This window comes from Alosa sapidissima, chromosome 11, assembly GCF_018492685.1.
Source record: "Alosa sapidissima isolate fAloSap1 chromosome 11, fAloSap1.pri, whole genome shotgun sequence".
In the NCBI taxonomy this organism is placed as follows: Eukaryota; Metazoa; Chordata; class Actinopteri; order Clupeiformes; family Clupeidae; genus Alosa; species Alosa sapidissima.
The window spans coordinates 15,569,682-15,587,598 of record NC_055967.1 but is presented as its reverse complement, the minus strand read 5'-3'; the positions used below and the strand labels follow the sequence as shown (position 1 = coordinate 15,587,598).

Sequence of the window (17,917 nt, the reverse complement as noted above, 5' to 3'; positions counted from 1 at the left end):
TCATTTGATCAATAAATAATGTTGAGTCTCTCTATTTTTTTTCTCGAGCAATTTATTGGTGTGTGGGAGATTTATGAACTGATTTTAAATGATCATTTCCTGTTTTAGATTCATGGGGAGGTTGTCTTTTTATGGCCCAATTGCGAAGCTTCGGGGCAGGGAAAAGCACGGGGGGCTGAGTTGATTATAAATGCAAATTCCCAATAAGAGCCCTCAAGGTATGTTGAAAGGTCCTGTCTGGGAGATAATTACAGCCGCTTTGATTACCTTTAAAAGAGGAGCCTGAAATAAAAACTCATAAATAATTCAGCCTGGCTGAAAGAGCCCAGGAGCTGCGGTGTGTCTGCCCTGGAGAGTGCAGCAGAAGCAGGGCACGCCGCCACTGGCTTTACCTCTGCCTCTGCCTCTGCCTCTGCCTCTACCTCTGTGTCTCTGCCTCTACCTCTGTGTCTCTGCCTCTGCCTCAGCCTCTGCCTCTACCTCTGTGTCTCTGCCTCTACCTCTGTGTCTCTGCCTCTACCTCTGTGTCTCTGCCTCTACCTCTGTGTCTCTACGTCTCTACCTCTGTGTCTGCCTCTACCTCTGCCTCTACCTCTGTCTCTGTGTCTCTGCCTCTGTCTCTACCTCTGTGTCTCTACTTCTGTGTCTCTGTGTCTCTGCCTGTGTCTCTACCCCTGTGTCTGCCTCTGTGTCTGTCTCTGCCACTACCTCTGCCTCTATGTCTGTCTTTGCCTCTGCCTCCCTCTGTGTCTGTCTTTGCCTATACCTCTGCCTCTACCTGTGCTTCTGCCTCTACCTCTGTCTATGTCTTTCCTCAGCTCCGCATGGGCAGGTAGACTAAGCGAAGCGAAGCTAGCGAAGTGGTCATTAGGGATTGTCAAAGTTTTTTTTTTTTTTTTTTCCCTGTCATCTACTTCCTGAATTTTTGGTCAACGATACCCGGGACACCGAACCACCGGGGCACATGAAATTTGGTGGGTATGTAGCCCCACTAGACTTTTACGGAAAACCTCTGTCTCTGTCTCTACGTCTCTACCTCTGTCTCTGCCTCTGTGTCTCTACCTCTGTCTCTGCGTCTGTGTCTCTGTCTCTACGTCTCTACCCCTGTGTCTGTCTTTGCCTCTGTGTCTCTGTGATTTGCACCCCCCCACACTCTAAAAAATGATTCAGAGGTTAGTAGATAAAACTTAAAATGAAGAACATTTTCGACATAAAAAAATTAAGTTTGCTACTTGTACATGTATAGGTGAGTTGACAATTTATTTTAAGGAGTTTGTAATACTGAAAAAGAAAGAAAGCTGTCTCAACTTATTCATATATGGATTTTCAACACACAGTCTTGCTTTCACCTAACAATAGAAAGTATTAAGTTCCTGAAACTTGTAAATCTCGTGACCAAACTTATAAAGCTAATAACACGATTGAACGTTCAGGACCTTCCAGACCACGCCTGAGAAGTAACAGAAATTATGGCACAGGATCCTGTAGCCTGCATCGAACATCACAGGTACGTGCAAAGTAGTCTAGCCTACTATTTTTGTGTTTGTTTTAAAAGCAACAGCTATCAAACAACGGCACACAGTGCATCAAAATCTTTGTCACGTGACACTCAAATGAAATTAACGCTACAGCTTGCCCTTTTGCTAATTTGAATATTTGAAAAGATGGATTTTAGCTATCTACAGACAGTAGCTATCGTGTCTTCCAAGCAAGCTGCTGCTTGCACGGTAATTAAACCATTTGAAAAGATGACTTTGGTAGCTGGCGTCTTCAAAGTTACCTGCAGCCTGCCCTTTGATCATTTGGAGTTAGTAAAGGTAAATTTAGCTGTCTGGTGTCTTCAAATTTCACCGTGGCAGCTGTATTCCGCACTTAACATTTTAGCATTGCTAGTTCTAACACTGCACGTGTTTGAGGATCATATTTGGTCGTCCTAGTTAAGCCTAACATTGTCACTATTTATGAAGGTTTGTGGGCCATTTGACATTCTTAGCTTAACCTGAACATAGGCCTAATAGGTAGGCCAACATTTATTTATTTTTGAAGTTTGAGAAATATTATGTGTCAATCCCTGCAAACCATGTAGATTTTGTTCATTTTGTTGTTTGTCTTGAGGTAAATTTTCTAACATTGTGCCTTTCTTTTATACAGATAAATGACGAATTCAGACGGATCTCTACATTCATTCATTGCACAACTGGACCAGTTGCCATTGCTTTAAAAATAAACAATGCTTTCAGAAAATTTAAATTGCTGTGTGCTTTTATTCAGACAGAAGTGAAGTAAGTTACTATAACTTAAAAAGATCCATGCAAATTGTTACCTTAATTTTTTTTAAGTCATTTCAACTCAAGTTGTTTTTTGAGTAAATATTGTGAGACTTTTATAGTGAGAAGAACTCAATTAGTTTAGCACAATCAACCTGATTTGTCCTCTAAAAGCTTAATTAAGTTGAACCAACTTAATTATATTAATTTGATCATATAATATAATTCAGTTGTTCTAACTATATAAGTCTCACAATATTTACTCAAAAACGGCTTGAGTTGAAATTACTTAAAAAGATCCATGCAAATTGTTACCTCAATTTTTTTAAGTTGAGTAAGTGTATTATTTTTTAGAGTGCAGTAAAAAATGAAAATGCAATATTATTCTGCTTTAATCGCCCCCATCTTCAGTTAAGATGTTCAGAACTGCACCAAATTGTATGTGTATGATTGACCTGGCATTCTCTGGGGGTATGCCAAGTTTCGTAGAATTTCATCCATGGGGGGTCTAAAAAAAATTAGGAACTAATTTGTACTGTACACTCATTGGCCTGTAGATGGCGGTGCACACATATACACATGCACACACACACACAGGCACCTACATACTATCGGTATTAGAACGGCCGATACATCATTACAAATTCAGTAGGATTAAAAGAAAGTCAAAATAAATATTCGTCATCATCATCATGGCTGCATTTCCAGTATTGGCGATAAGTAGTCGTTTGTCCACTAGATGGCGCATCTTTGCAGTGAGACGTAATTTTGTTGGAAGTTAAAAGTGGGTTGGAAAAACAATGGACGCTTCCTACAAGGACTAGTTTACCGCAGAGAACGTCTAATAAGGATAGGATGATGTTCACATGAAATGTAATTCCCATTTCTTCTTGAAGCCGAAATAAATCTGAGGATGTTTATCGGACATGCTTGGTTTTTACTGCAGGTACGTTAATCTTATAATATCAATAAGGACCTAGGTAATGTTACCTTTAGCTTTGATTGAGTGATGGAGGCCAATTTGATTGATTGCATTTGTAGAAAACTATAAATGCGGTTATACCAAGCAAATTGATAGCAGCACTGTAATTGTATCTTTCGACTGTCATTTGTTGCACGTGCTACAAAAATAATTCTGTGCAATGGAAGATTTACCAACGTTACACCGGTCTGATCCAGTTTTGCCTAGACATGCGTGAGACTGAGATGCTTGTTTATTTTGTTTTAAGTGTGTGCAGGGTGTGAGAGGGGAATCGATGTGCACGTGTGTGAAGTATCCAAACAATGACACCTTCATTTCATTATGGCTGCTTTAGCAACACACCTTAAGCTAATGTGTAGTGGGTCCCATTTAGAAGTGGCTACTTCATTCGCGCTTTCCTTGACTCATGGAGCTGCGTGAATTTTATTACAACTTTTCGCCACGGTATGGCAGTTTAAGTCCGCTTGATACTGTAAGGCCTAAGCCATTGGTTTCCAAAGGAGTGTCGCCAGCATATATTGACAATTTATGTTGTAAATAGGCCTACCTTATAAGCCTGCCTGTAGCTTAGGTAAGCTAACAGCTTTCTATTAGGATCTAGTTTGTTAGTTAGAGTTTTGTCATAACTCCCTGATGCATTTTTGCATTTAGAATAGCCAGAGCGTGGATATCTCAATCGGAAAATTAAACGATATCGGGTGCCTATGGACTAGGCTGGGTGAACCTGATCTGCCCGCTATTTATTTTTTGATTTCTTAAAAGATTGAGCTTGGTCTGGTGAAAGCCAGACTAGCCATGGACCTCAGTTACACAATGCAAGGGAACATGAATCAGCCTATATTTGCACGAACAATAACGGACAACAGCTCTTCAACTTTGGCCCGTTAAAATGTGTATTAACAGTCTAGCGACGCATTTCATCAAGGCCCATTTGGACATGTCTGTTATTTGCACCACTGGTTAGATGTAAAACAGCATTTCGTTTCAGACTACTGTTACTTCATTTGTGCATTGACAATAAAGTATTACATGAACTAAAGATGACTAAAATCTTATGTAGAAGAAGAAACATTCACAAAAAATCCATCCATCCAAAAATGACCTTTGTTTTTGATAGCTGTTGAAAACGGCATGGAACTGACAGAGATGTTTTTGTTTATAAATAAATAAATAAATAACATTATGCTGATACCTTTTGCTTTTCCCAAATACAATGTAGCATATACAGGTGTAAGTGACCTTTCATCAATCCAGTTGCAATGGATGAACTGTGATGAACTGCCCTACTTGTGATTGTTTAGAGATTTTAAAGGTTTTATAACAATGCTACATCTTCTTTGGCTATTCTACAATCTATTCACCTTTTCAGCTCCAGTAGGCTACTTTCTGTGCAGCCGCACACACACACTCAGGCATGCCAAACAAGCAAACACAAAAATTTCAGGAGTGGGGGATGGAGTAAAATATGGAGACAAATTGAAGTTTGATTTATTTTTCGCGGAACGGATGTACAGGACTGAGCGGTGGTCATATTTTGTACCGCTATGCGGTACATCTAGTTTGACATGAGCTACAGAAGGAATTTCAAGTTTGTTAAACCTATTTACTCTGCAGCCATGCCTGAAATATATAAATATAAAAAGAAGGTGAGTTTACAGGCACCCCCATTATACTCCTACCTCGATTGCTTCAGTGGAAAAATTAAATATCTTCATCATTTATACACCAGACAGCAGACACATGCTTGGGGGAAATCATTAATATGATAAAGTCCTGAGAGGCCAACCCTAAAACAGAGCTAGAATATCTGTGTAGAAAGCCGTTCAATGATTTCATTTAGACAGTCCATGCTGTGATCCACTAAAGAAACTACACTGATAACTCTGTGAGATATCATACATTATACATAACAAAGATATACCAAGGTGTGCTTAGCCAAAATGGATGCAAATTTTAGCCTAAATTCAGAGAGCTCAGAACTCTGCATCACACTTCATTGAAATTCAGAATGAGACTTCAGCATAACACCCTGGCTGATGAACTAATTTGTTTCGTGGGATCATTTTACACTAATTGCAATATTTTGTAGCCCTCATTATCTGCAAAATGGCGAGTCAGGGTGGTGTATTGTCTGTTTTTTTTTGTTGTTGTTGTTTGTGCCATCCAGGATACACAAAGATTTAGCACTTTATAGCAATACCTTACACACCATTGGAAAGCACAATGTGTAGCCCAGAAGTGAATAATGCATTGCCGGGAATTGATCGAGGTCATATGGCTCTGTTTCCCAAGGGGCTGTACTCCTTTAACTGTCCTTATTGATTTGGGGCATTACTGTGTGGGATGGAAGTCTTCAAAGAGGGAATGGGTTCTGCGGAACCCAGCAATATGACTCCGGGGTAACTATATTGCCAGCCACTCCTCACATTGTTTTCTGCATTTTCTACCGATTTCTACACTGCAGAACCCAGGTTTCCATAACAAGTCCCCATAGCTACAAAATTGCAATACAACAGTGATGTTACATTGCAGTAACTTCCAAATTATTAATTTAATGAAGTATGTGACAGATGGCTGTGGATCTGAGTGTCCATCTACCTCTTTAATTTATTTCATACTTCAAACTCAGTTTTTTCCCCTCAGATCTCTCAGAAATGTGTGAAATATGGGCCATGTTTTTAAGGTCACTTAATATAATTTTCATATGGTTGTTACGTGTCCATAATTCCTTTCAGATTGGAATGGATTGCAGATGCGCAATTAAGACTCAGGCCTTCATCGATTCAGGCGCACTGTGTGATTTATTGACGGCCAGCCATAAAGGGATATATGTGTGGGATGGAAGACACCGCTGGAACCTCTCCAAATTGTACTTAGGAAATCATATCTAGCAAAATCAATCCCATAAGCTACTGTATTCCTCCTGCAGCTCTCTGCTTGAGACTGAGGTGATAGTATTCTCTGTGGAGATCCAACTGGTTCCAGAGATTATTTAAACTGAAGGATGCTAATTAAGATCCTGAATTGTCGGAGATGGCAATTATTTCTGATGCAGATGAGTAGTCACTAGGATGCCACCATTTTATTATTATTATTTTTTTTTTAGGAAAGTTGATGGTGGGTAGAGTGAACATTTATGTTGAGTTCTCAATTCTGGATTTTACTTTATTGAATGGTTATTCCAAAGCAAGCAATGATAGCTTCAGCGAAAGTTCTACTAGGAAGACTCGTAGTGTAGCCTTACTCCTCCCATGCTTACACGGAGCCAATCTTAACTGCCTACTTTCGGGAAAGCCCCGCAATCATTCACTCATTCAATCAGTGCTAGCCTATAGGAATTCAGTGGGTTCTTTAAATATGTACCACCTAACACTGCTTCTGCTTCTCAGTACGCTGACCTTGACGTCCCCTCCACCTCCCCTCCAGCCACCTCTGCCAGCAGTCCACGTCAATCGGGCATGGTCTGCCTGCCACATCATCTTCCTTCAGCCACCGCCACCAGTTGGTCCCCGTCTCGTCGTGGGGGGTAGGCTCCCCGCCCCTGCCTTCATCCATCGGCAGGAGACGAGATCCGCTCATCGCTGGATGGATCCGAGATGGGGCCTACGCCAAAGACTGTTACCTATTCAGGACTCTATCATGCTTGTATCCAAGCTGTTCCTTTACTCATTAAATTGTTAACTGATTCTATTCTGTCTACTGAGTCTTTCTGGTAGAACTGTAGTGCATTGATTTGTGGTATTTTTATTTAATGTATTTAAAATTGACTGACACTAAACTAACATCAGAAATGCTGACATTTTGTCATGCTTAAAAATATGTTTTGTAACCAATCTTTCACATTTGCATCTTTATTCAGGATCAGGAGTGTACAAATTGGTTGCATTCACACACAGCATGCATGCATGAATGATCTTTTCATTAAAAGGCCTTCCAACAAGCAATTTAGTGGTCAAATTTCCAGAAACCTGGAAATTCCAGTTAACTCTTTGTCATGAGCCATTTAACAGCTGGCCAAGGGCTTTCGGCCCTGAAAGCCAACCCTATTAGACCCTGCAGCATGTTTGCAGAGCAGCATTCAGATGGGGCGCTTTCCCGAAGGCACACCATGACATCAGTGCAATGATAAATTTAATGTGATGTTAATGTGGGGTTTAGAATTGCAGAGGGCCAGCACCAAGTGGCCCTAAACAGTCTATATCCAATCCTGTAAAAGCCTGGTCAATCACTGTGCAGCACCAGTTCCTATTCATTTTCTATTGATCACAACAGAGTAGGTCTGACTTTAAACACACCTTTCAGTATAAAACGGCACAGCTTGTTCCTGTTCAGTGAATGTGTCCAAAACATTTAACTCTTCAATTTGTGAGAGCCCTGACTTAACCACTGCCCCCATTCACTTGAAAATGGACCTTCACAGTGACCAAACACAAATGCACAAAATGGCTGACACGAGAGACTGGGGAAAGGCAGGGGCCTATAAGTTGGGAAACTTATTCATACAAACATGATGGTTAATGAAGCCTAATATTGAGAGACTCTTTCCTTGGTCTGTAGCATTTCACAGTTGAGCTGAACCGCTGTAGTGAATAAATCATACTCTACGGGAGATTGAACTGCAAGCAAAGAGGGAGATGCAATCAAAATATCATGTATATTTCTCATGATTTTGCCCCCCAGGGGCACCTTGGAGACATCCATAGATGAAACATAACAGACTAAAGAGGAGCTGGTAGAGGAGCACGCAACAGTGTGTTATGTTTCCACATTTTTCAGATATGCAAACTGTCAGCTAATTCATGAGCAGTAATGATGCAGTAGGGAGTGGTGATACCATAAACAAATCAGGAGGATGGTTGGTTCCAATTTGCTTTAAAAAGATAATGGGACGCATACCATTGTAGCACCATTGCTTTTTCTCTCACAAGTTCTCACCTTTCCTCACAATAGATTCAGAACTAATCCTTGGACATCTAGCAAAACATTGTTAAACGCAGGCAACTAATAGGTCATCTTTAAAAATCATATAGCAAAACACATTTCATCTTGTGTGCTGTGCTACTGTGACTCTTTCTCCAGAAACCACAAGAAATATGCACACAGAATTAGCACTTCTCTTCTCTGCTGGCTGTTGGATTGTTCGCTCCATTAACAATGCTCTGCATTCTGGCTGCTACCGCTGCATGAGCTGCATTTTCCTACTACTACGTGCTGCCTGAATGGCTGACTCTCATTAGCATGCCTGTCTGAAGGAGTGTGGAAAACATCAGCATAAGTTGCTGTCTGTTTCTCCCCCTCTCCACTCAGCATAAGCTCCAGGCCCTCTCTCAGTCAGTCATCAGCTGCCAAACTGCGGGCCCTCTTCCCGTTTTCCTCAAGGCTCCTATCCTGCATACATACATCTCATTTACAATCACATAATTCCCTGATAATGTCCTCAGAGCACGCCATCAAATGGATGACTTAATCTCAAGGCAACGGGATGAATGAGAGGAGATGCAGAGGTGTACATGCACAAGTCAAGCAGTGGTATGGTGCAAAACTGTGTGATGAAATAGACTAGAGGAAAGGTTTCGGAAGTACTTGTGATTTCATCATAGGCTAAGTGCTATCACAGTTTGATAAAAAATGCATTGTGGTATTAATACTCAATAAGTGCAGAAGCAAGAGAAATATTCTCATTCTTTCACCTACTGAGTGAATTCAAGCTTTTTGCCCCTTTACCCAGTTCATTCACTCTTTAATATTATTCATTTTAAGAGTAATCATTTGAATTTAAATTTCTTAGATTTGTATCTAGTTATGATCTATTATGTACATTTGAATGAATTACTTTTAATTATTTCCATTCAATTACTACTAACCCTAGCAAGACGAAGGTACAAAGCATGAATTTATACAAATACAGCGGGGAAAATAATTATTGAACATGTCAACATTTTTTTCAGTAAGTATACTTCCAGTGAGGCTATTCGCATGACATTTTCTACAGACATTAGTATTAACTTAGGTAATCCACACATATTAAAAAATCCAAACATTAATGTCCCTAAGTAGAGTTATGAGTAAAAAAGTGGAATGCCACAGGAAAAAAGTATTGAACACGCCTACTGAAATTTCTTAAATACTTTGTGGAAAACCCTTTATTTGTAATGAGAGCTTCAAGGCATTTCCTCTATGACGAAACTAATCAGTCGCAGTATTCAGGTGTGATTTTGGCCCATTCTTTTAAACAGATAGTCTTTTAATATTGAAGATTCCAGGGGTCCCTCTTGTAAATCCTGATCTTTAGGTAACTTCCAAAACTGTTCAATTGGATTTAAGTCAGGGCCTTGATTTCCTTTCTCTGAAACCAATTGAGAGTTTCCTTTGCTGAATGCTTTGGATCATTGTCCTGCTGGAAGGTCTAGCCATGTCTCATCCTCATTGTTCTGGTGGATGGCAAGATTCTCCCAGAAAAAATGGCTCCATTCATCATTTCTTCAACTGTATGAAGTCTGCCAGTACCATGAGATGAAAAACAGCCCCACACTGTGATGCCTCCACCTCCAAACTTAACTGTTGGTATGGTATTTTTAGGTTGATGCACAGTGCCATTTCTCCTCCAAATATGGTGTGTAGTATGACATCCAAAGAGTTAAATTGTGCTCTCACCTGACCAGAATACATTCTCTTAGTATTTCATAGGCTTGTCCAAATGTTGTGTAGCAAACTTTCAATGAGCTTCGACATGTTTTTCTTCAGTAATAGAGTCATGTGGGGTGAGCGTGCATAGAGGCCGTGGAGGTGAAGTGCATTACCTATGATTTTCTCTGTAATAATTGAACTTGCTGCCTCCAAGTCTTTCTGGAGTGGTCCTTGGCTCTTAGGCTACACTTCTGACTATCCTTCTGACTTCCTGGTCAGAAATCTTGTGAGGAGATCCTGTGCATGGCCGATTGATGATGCAGTGATGTTCCTTCCACTTGCAGATAATGGCTCCAATACTGCTTACTGGATGATTCTGAAGTTTTGAAATGCATCTGTAACCAGTTCCATTGATATGTTTTGCAATAATAATGTTGCAAAGGTCTTGGAAGAGCTCTTTGCTTTTACCCATCATGAAATGTTTCTTGTGTGACAACTTGGTAACGAAAAACCTTTTTATAGCTGTATGTACTAACCCAGCTTACATTAATTTGCACAGATAGGAGGGATAATTACTCTCTAACTATGTATCTATGTATAGATTCCAGCTCGTTCCTTGCCATTCCTTGCCTTTGTGTACTGCTTTTTCTTAGCGTGTTCAATACTTTTTCCCTGTGCCATTCCACTTTTTTACTCATAACTCTACTTATGAACATTAATGTTTGGATTTTTTTATATGTGTGGATTACCTAAGTTAATACAAATGTCTGGTGAAAATGTCATGCAAATAGCCTCACTGGAAGTATACTTACTGAAAAAAATGTTGAAGTGTTCAATACTTATTTTCCCCGCTGTATATACCCCCCCCCCACACACACACACACACACACACACATACACACACACACATACACACACAAACACATGCACACACACACACATGCATGTGCACACACAAACACACACACGCGCACACACACACACACACACACACACACACACACACACACACACACACACACACACACACACACACACACACACAAACATACAGTACCTCTGAGAGTACCTCCTCCAGTTGCAGAGCTGTGAGCCCTCATTATATTTCCTCACATCAGAGTCTCAGAGTCTGTTTGCCTGATCACTTCATTTGCCTCGTCTGCATGGGAATGCTGTCGGCTGATTTATTTGTCTTCAGCGATGGCCCCTCCTCTTGATTAGCAGGTGGCTTCAGAGCTGAGGAGCAGACGGTTACCGGCTGAGAAGCTGAGATGTTTCACCAGAAAGGTGACATGAGAATCTGGATGTCTGGCATGGTGACACATAAACTCATCCCTATGTTCCTATGCAATGTGTGGGAGGAGACCTCAAGCATTATGTTGCTTGTAATCTCTACAGACCTAAAAGAAAACCATTGCACTACGAATACATGCTCATATTTGCTTTGACTAACTAACTACTTGCTGCCACTAACACAGACTTCCCCCAAAAAACAAACTGATCTTTATAAAAAATAATCTGAAGTAGCATGAGATAATCTCAGAAATAAATATTTGTTGTAATAGATTGATAGAGTGATTCATAAGAGTTTGCCTAAAATATGCATGCTGACGGACCACTATTCTTCCTGTTATGAATAGAACATTGAAATGCATTATTCAGTTGTTAATTTATGTTAATAGTAGTTATTGTGTGATATTAATCAACCCTGAGGGCAAAATAGTCTATTGTGATAGAAGTGATTTCATCAAAGCTTTATAAAAGTGTACATGTTTAGTTTTGTGTGCAACTTTTAAACCTTTTTGCTCTTTCGAGTATTAAACTGTAATCAAATGGTTTTCTCCCCAGCATAAAGGATGTGCCTCCTCCTGATGTTACAGGCTTTGAGGACATTTTCTGAACCGTAGGCTATGGACATGGTGTCTGAATCCATTATTTCTATTTATGTTGACTTTTTTCCCTTTCTGTGTAGTCTATTGTCATGGAAACGTGTTGACTCTCCCTTCTGTTTGAGCTGGTGTGTCTGGGTGAAGGTGACTGCAGGATGCTGTGAGAGATCGTTTCTTACGTGGGGGAGGGGGGGGGGGGGGGAGCATTGGCATCCCATACCACATTTAGGTCCAGTGCCCGGGGGGGGCGCCCAGAGTCGAATCTGGCCTGAGGCCATTTCATGAGTCCACTCCCCATTTCTCTCCCACTCATTTTCTGTCTGATCTTCACTATCCTGTCAGTAAAGGCTCAATATTATTTTTAAAAAGCTGAATATTATTTAAAAAATGCCCACGTCATGCAACCCAGCCACAGTTTCATCTCCCATTTCAGAGGGCTTGTTTGCTGTGGTTTGGTGTGTTGGCTGTTGCTGGTCAGCCATGTTGGAGACCCCAGCTTATCGTCTGCCTTTCAACTTCACACAAGACAACTTCAAAGACTGAGTTTGACCGTTTCTGCTCTCCCTCGGATTTCCAGTGGACTAGGCAGGTTTAAAAAAAGCTTGCCACAGTCTCAGTAGTGAGGACTGAGGAGGACCAAACAGAGACTCCTGCAAAACTTCACAAAAGTGAAGTTCCTTAGTTTGGAGGCAACACACACACTCAAAACTGAAGCCTTTGCATTATGTGATCATCTCGTCATTGGGATGGCCAAATACGTCTGCGTTCATTTCTAGATGTACGCCACACACACACACACACACACAGACACACACACACACACACACACACACACACACACACACACACACACACACACACACACACACACACACACACACACAGACATGCACACACCACACAAAATACAGAGAAACACTGCATACAAACTTCAAATACCCCAGTGAACACAAGTGGCAATAAGTAATGGTTCGACTGCAGGATATCAAATTAGCTCATTCAGAGCATCCATAACTAGCCCTCAGTGGTGCAGCTGACACAGATTTATGGCACTGCCTCTATTCATCAGACTCCCCCTGGAATCCATTATTTCTGCCTCCTTTCCTCTGTCAAGGTTGTGGGTGTCGAGTTGAAACGACTTTTCAACCTTAGCCAACAGTTAAATTTAGTAGCTGTTTGTGTTTTAAGCCCTCCATGCCCGTAGAATATACCTTTACCTGAGCTACATGCAGCCATCCCCGAAAAGTCTTGGCTGCTGCTATAGTGTCATTTGCCTTGGGACCGCCGTGGCACTTTGATATAGGGACCAATTTAAGTGTAGCAGTTCTGCCAATGTACACATTGTGGGTGATCAGAGGGCGATGAGTGAGTGTGCACAGCCAATGCAGATATGACATTCATTTCACATTCTATCAATAGACTGCATGGTATGACTTTTTACCAGTGATATATGCCACATTACTTCACGTATTCAAAAAACATGAAACATGTTCTTCTCTTGATTTATCTCAGTAACTTATTTCATTGTATTATTGAAAATGGATCACACTTACCTTTCTGAGCTAAACAACAGTCATAACGTTTCATCAAGCAGAGCTTGGGGCTGCTGCTCAGTGTGGGTGCTGCTGTGCAGTGAGAGGCCAAAAGAAGACCCTCCCTGCTCTGGGGACTCTCCAAAGACACTGTGCCCCTCCCTGCTCATGGCTACACAGGCCACGGGGAGACTGTCTGTGGAGAGTGTTTGGGCATCTCTGTGATTGCAGCCTGCAGCTCAGTCCAGTGTTGTCCTTCAACCCGCAAACCCACTTCTCCTCTAGATGCCCACTGCCTACCCGTCCGGAAGGGACTCGCCACCACTGACTTCATGTTTTGATCTCTACAAACATGTCGATGGATAGATTTATAAATAAATCCGCTGCATGTTTGCTGATAGGGGGAGGGGGCTGGAGTTTTGTGTGTGCAAAGTTTACACATACCAGCGGATGTTCAAAGAGACTACACATTGTTTATGTTAGCTCTTCATTTGCATAGAAAATATTTTCTCAAAGTTAATTGTGGAGAGCATTAAATATTGAGAGAGGCAAACATTAATTAAACACCGCAATCACAGAGAAAGTCAGGGACAGTCGCAGAAACTTTGCCAAAGATCTCGAGCCTCGCTCACTTTCCCAAACAATAGATTAATAGATGGCAGAGTCAGACACCGTTCATGAAAATGGGACATTTTTGGAAACAATAATTTACACAGCTAAAACAAATTAATAGGAAATCTCATCTCCTCCTAGTCTGTGCTCAAAATGTGTAATTTAATAGCGGATTGATTCAAGCCAGATAATGTTCAAGACATTTTTCAGCAGCTGAAAGTGATTCTCCCTCTCCCTCCTTCTAATTCTTCCTCTCCTTGTATCATTAGTAGAAATGTGCAGAGAACCAGCCAAGGCCGACATCAACAGGCTTGATTCATCCTTTCAAGTGCTGTTAGACTTTCAGGTACTGTACACTCAATTTCATTAGTAGTGCTCTTCTGTTATGCTTGATACACCCGCATTTCTCTATGCACAATCAAATCCCACTCTAAATATTGAATACTCTCATATAGTATTGAACAACACATGAGACCCATAAATGGATGAAAACCTCTCATGACTTCAGTTGATTATATGATTTGCTCAGTGATGTCATGAAAGTAGAATAGCCGTCCAATTATTTGGAGTCCAAACCAATGTGGAAAGAGATATGGAGGAGTTAGTGAATGTTTTTGTCATGTTTTGTCTGGCATTCCAAGGCCAATTTGACTTTATGCTACAGTACCTTGACATATTTCATGAAGATTTTTTTCAAAAAGACCAAAAGTAGCAGCCTCCCACTCATCCTTCCTCCATGCCACAGATGAGCTGACATGGGAGATCTATGGACTTTGTCTGCAGCCTCTTCACAATCTCACCTCATCGCTTCCACAAAGTAGCATCGACTTTTGAATGTGGTTTTCCCGGCCTTGACTTTGCCTGCATCTCTTCCTGCTCAAATCACACATCTCACATCGTGAACAGTATGGCATTGTACGTGGTCTCGTCAGGATATTCCGTTATCAGCACCTGAATGAAGGTACAGAACAGGGATCATGGACTTTGGCAGTAATTGGAGTCTGTTCTGTTTTTGTTCTGTTCTAGCCTGTTTTTACTCTGTCCAGAGCTACTGCTCTGCCCTCCTGTAGTGTGATCCTCTTTCCATCTGGAATCTGCTTGCCCTTCACTGAGCCTCTGTGTGCTCTTTCATTAGTCAGCTCCTGCTAACTCACTCAACGTCTCTTCAGGTGCAGCCCTCTACTCCTCTCTCTTCTGTCCTCTAATTATGAAACACTGTCACCATTCACAATACCAACAATGTAGTCATCTGTATATTAAACCCATCTCTTTTCACCATGCATGCTAATACAGCCATGGGTTGGCCATGGACATATGGGGCATCCTTCTAATGCAGCACTTTCAAAGAAACCATACCATTACTGACTTTTGAGTGCTAACAAAATTACTGGTATCTATACTGTATGTCTTTAAACCTTCATTGTACATTACTTTGTTTTTATATCCATTTGGACAGCCATTTCTGTCCATTCTATTTGACTTACACTTTTTTATACAAATACATTTCTAGGGAACAGCTTCTCCTTTCATGGCTAACATGTCTCTCCAGTTTATTATGTTTTCCCCAATATGCCCGGGGCTAGAACAGGTTAACTGTCCCTTATTACTGAGTTTCTATGGGGCACATCTTGATTGCTTTGCATCATAAATACAAATCACTTTCACATTTCCAAGTTATGAATCTCCGATAAAATATTATTTTTTGATTCAGTTTCATGAAAGACTTTCTCAGGTTTTATGTTTCATTTATATTACTTTGAAGTCTAACACTGAACCCTTTTTAATGTTCTCTGGAAGAAGAAAAAAAGTGTCTTTCAAGTGCAAATTTGAAAGGAAGATATTTCCAGTGGGAAGTCAAGAAGGGCTAGGGGTTATTGTGTTAGTGCTGCAAACTTCAAGGCAGAAATAAGTTCAATAACACAGATGAAACCTATGCTGCTTTTTTGTCCAGTGTCTTTTGTGTCTTTCTTTCCATGAGGAACATTTACCCTGCGACTGCACACCACTGTACTGGCACGGTGATTCTGTTAAAAAAAAAATACGCCATTTGAATAAAAATATGAGATGGAGATTAAAATCCTTTTTTCCCCTCCGCATTCATACTCATTTGAATGGAAATCAAAGGACACTGTTGATGCTTTCTCATTGCAGTTACAAATAGGTGTACTGCAGAGTGTGTGTGTCGGAGAGTGATCTGTATCTCTCAAGTCTCATTTAAAATGTAAAAGCCTTTGGGAGCCAAAATGCATTACCATAAAGTTCAAACTTATAAACTTGCAACAAAAGTTAGACTTAGCCACTTTTTTGTGTCGGTTTAGGTCTCTCTCTCTCTCTCCCTCTCTCTATCTCTGTATGCATGTGAATGTGTGTGTGTCTGTGTGTGTGTGTGTGTGTGTGTGTGTGGTGTCCTCCAAAGTCCACCAAGTTTAATAATGCATGCGGCAGGTACTGTTCAAGAGAATGTGACCTGACATTCTCCTCCATGGCTTAGGTGAGGGTCTGGCCTAACTTGCAGAGGCTCTCCACTGCTTGGGATCCTCACCCCTGAGCGTCCTCCGTGGAGGCGGTGGCATCGGGCAACCCTGACCACTCACACCGAAGGCCCACCCTTGTTCCATAATTATGCTGCCCTCCTGACCTCCACCCACAATGCTTCGCAGTGCTAACCCAGCGGCATGACAAGGTCGGCTGCTGACTCAGTATGCTCTCCCAGCGCCCACCCCCACCCACACCACCCACACCACACACAGACCAACACCACCCGACCACATCTCTGTGTTTCCGTCTGTCCACAGTGATTCCCCATTTGTGCTGACGGCCAATTATGAGTGTGCGGTCATGTCGTAAACAAGCCCAGGCTTCTGTCCTTCACCTAGCCTTGAATAATTAATCCTCTAATTACCTCATCTGAGGTATATCGCACTTTAGTAATGACCCCCTGAGACAGTGTTCCCCAACAGAGATAATGACTGTGTGACATTAAAGTTCACTCCTCTGGATTGTTGATATTTTTCACCTAATCGTATGTTTCATGCCCATTCCAGGGGAATCGTCTGTACGCATGGCTGTTTTCTCCCGGGGCAGGTGACTCACCACTGAAGTGCATGCTCGTCATCTGCACCAATTCTTGTTCTGAAATCACTCCTGTAAGCACCTCGCTCAGAAGCTGTCAAAGCTGCTCAAGTCTTGAAGTTAATTTGAGGGTAAACTGTAAGTCATTTGGAGCCTGTCAGTAGTTTTTCATTGTTTTGGTTCATCTCACGAGTATTGACATGCACACACATGTATGCAATTTGGAGTAACATCTCAATCAAAGGAAGAAAAAACTAGACAGTTTGATTTCATAGCATTCATGCCTTGAACTACATTTTTAAATCATACTGTTGATGTCTTAAATGGTTGAACTGCGAGCATTTAGCAAGGTGGATCTCTATCAATGGTATTTTTAAACTGAAAAAAAAAAAAACATGTTTCAGAAAAGAAAACATTTGATTTCTCCTAAGACTAAACATACCTTCTATCTGCCTCATGTCCTATGTTTAAATAGAGCCAATGAATTAAAAAATCCTCATCTGATGCAAGATAAAATTCCTTGTAGATTGGCATTTTATTGTGTCCTTGGACAGCACTCAAGGCAATTTAGAAATTAATTCATGAACGAGAGTGAACGTTGATGCCTCCTTTCTATCCTCCTAGATCTGTCTTTCCCTTTTCTTTCCAAAATGTGTTAATTTGCAGTAAAAAAAACCTGCCACAGCTCTTGAACTTCATAGCGCTAGAGTAGTGCCTACATTTGATAGAACAAAGAGCTGTCATGGTTTATTTATTTATTTATTAACCTTGCCATTTATATTTATTTATTAGCTGGCAGTAGAGCAAATCTATGCTGGAGACTGGAGACTGCTCTGACTGCAGCTGAGTCTAGGACGATGAGGGCCAGTTCCATCTGCTTCCTCTGTGGATCCTGCAGGACAACACCAACAATTCCCTTAACCCTCACTCTGTCTT

The 17,917-nt window shown here is 41.1% G+C and overlaps 1 long non-coding RNA gene across 1 annotated transcript; it reads left to right on the top strand.

The window, feature by feature from the left end:
- Positions 1–1,253: 1,253 nt before the first annotated feature.
- Positions 1,254–2,244, top strand: LOC121724217. The gene is made up of 2 exons (XR_006035163.1): positions 1,254–1,507; positions 2,152–2,244. It is a non-coding gene; the product is annotated as an uncharacterized LOC121724217 (long non-coding RNA).
- The last annotated feature ends 15,673 nt before the right edge of the window (positions 2,245–17,917 follow it).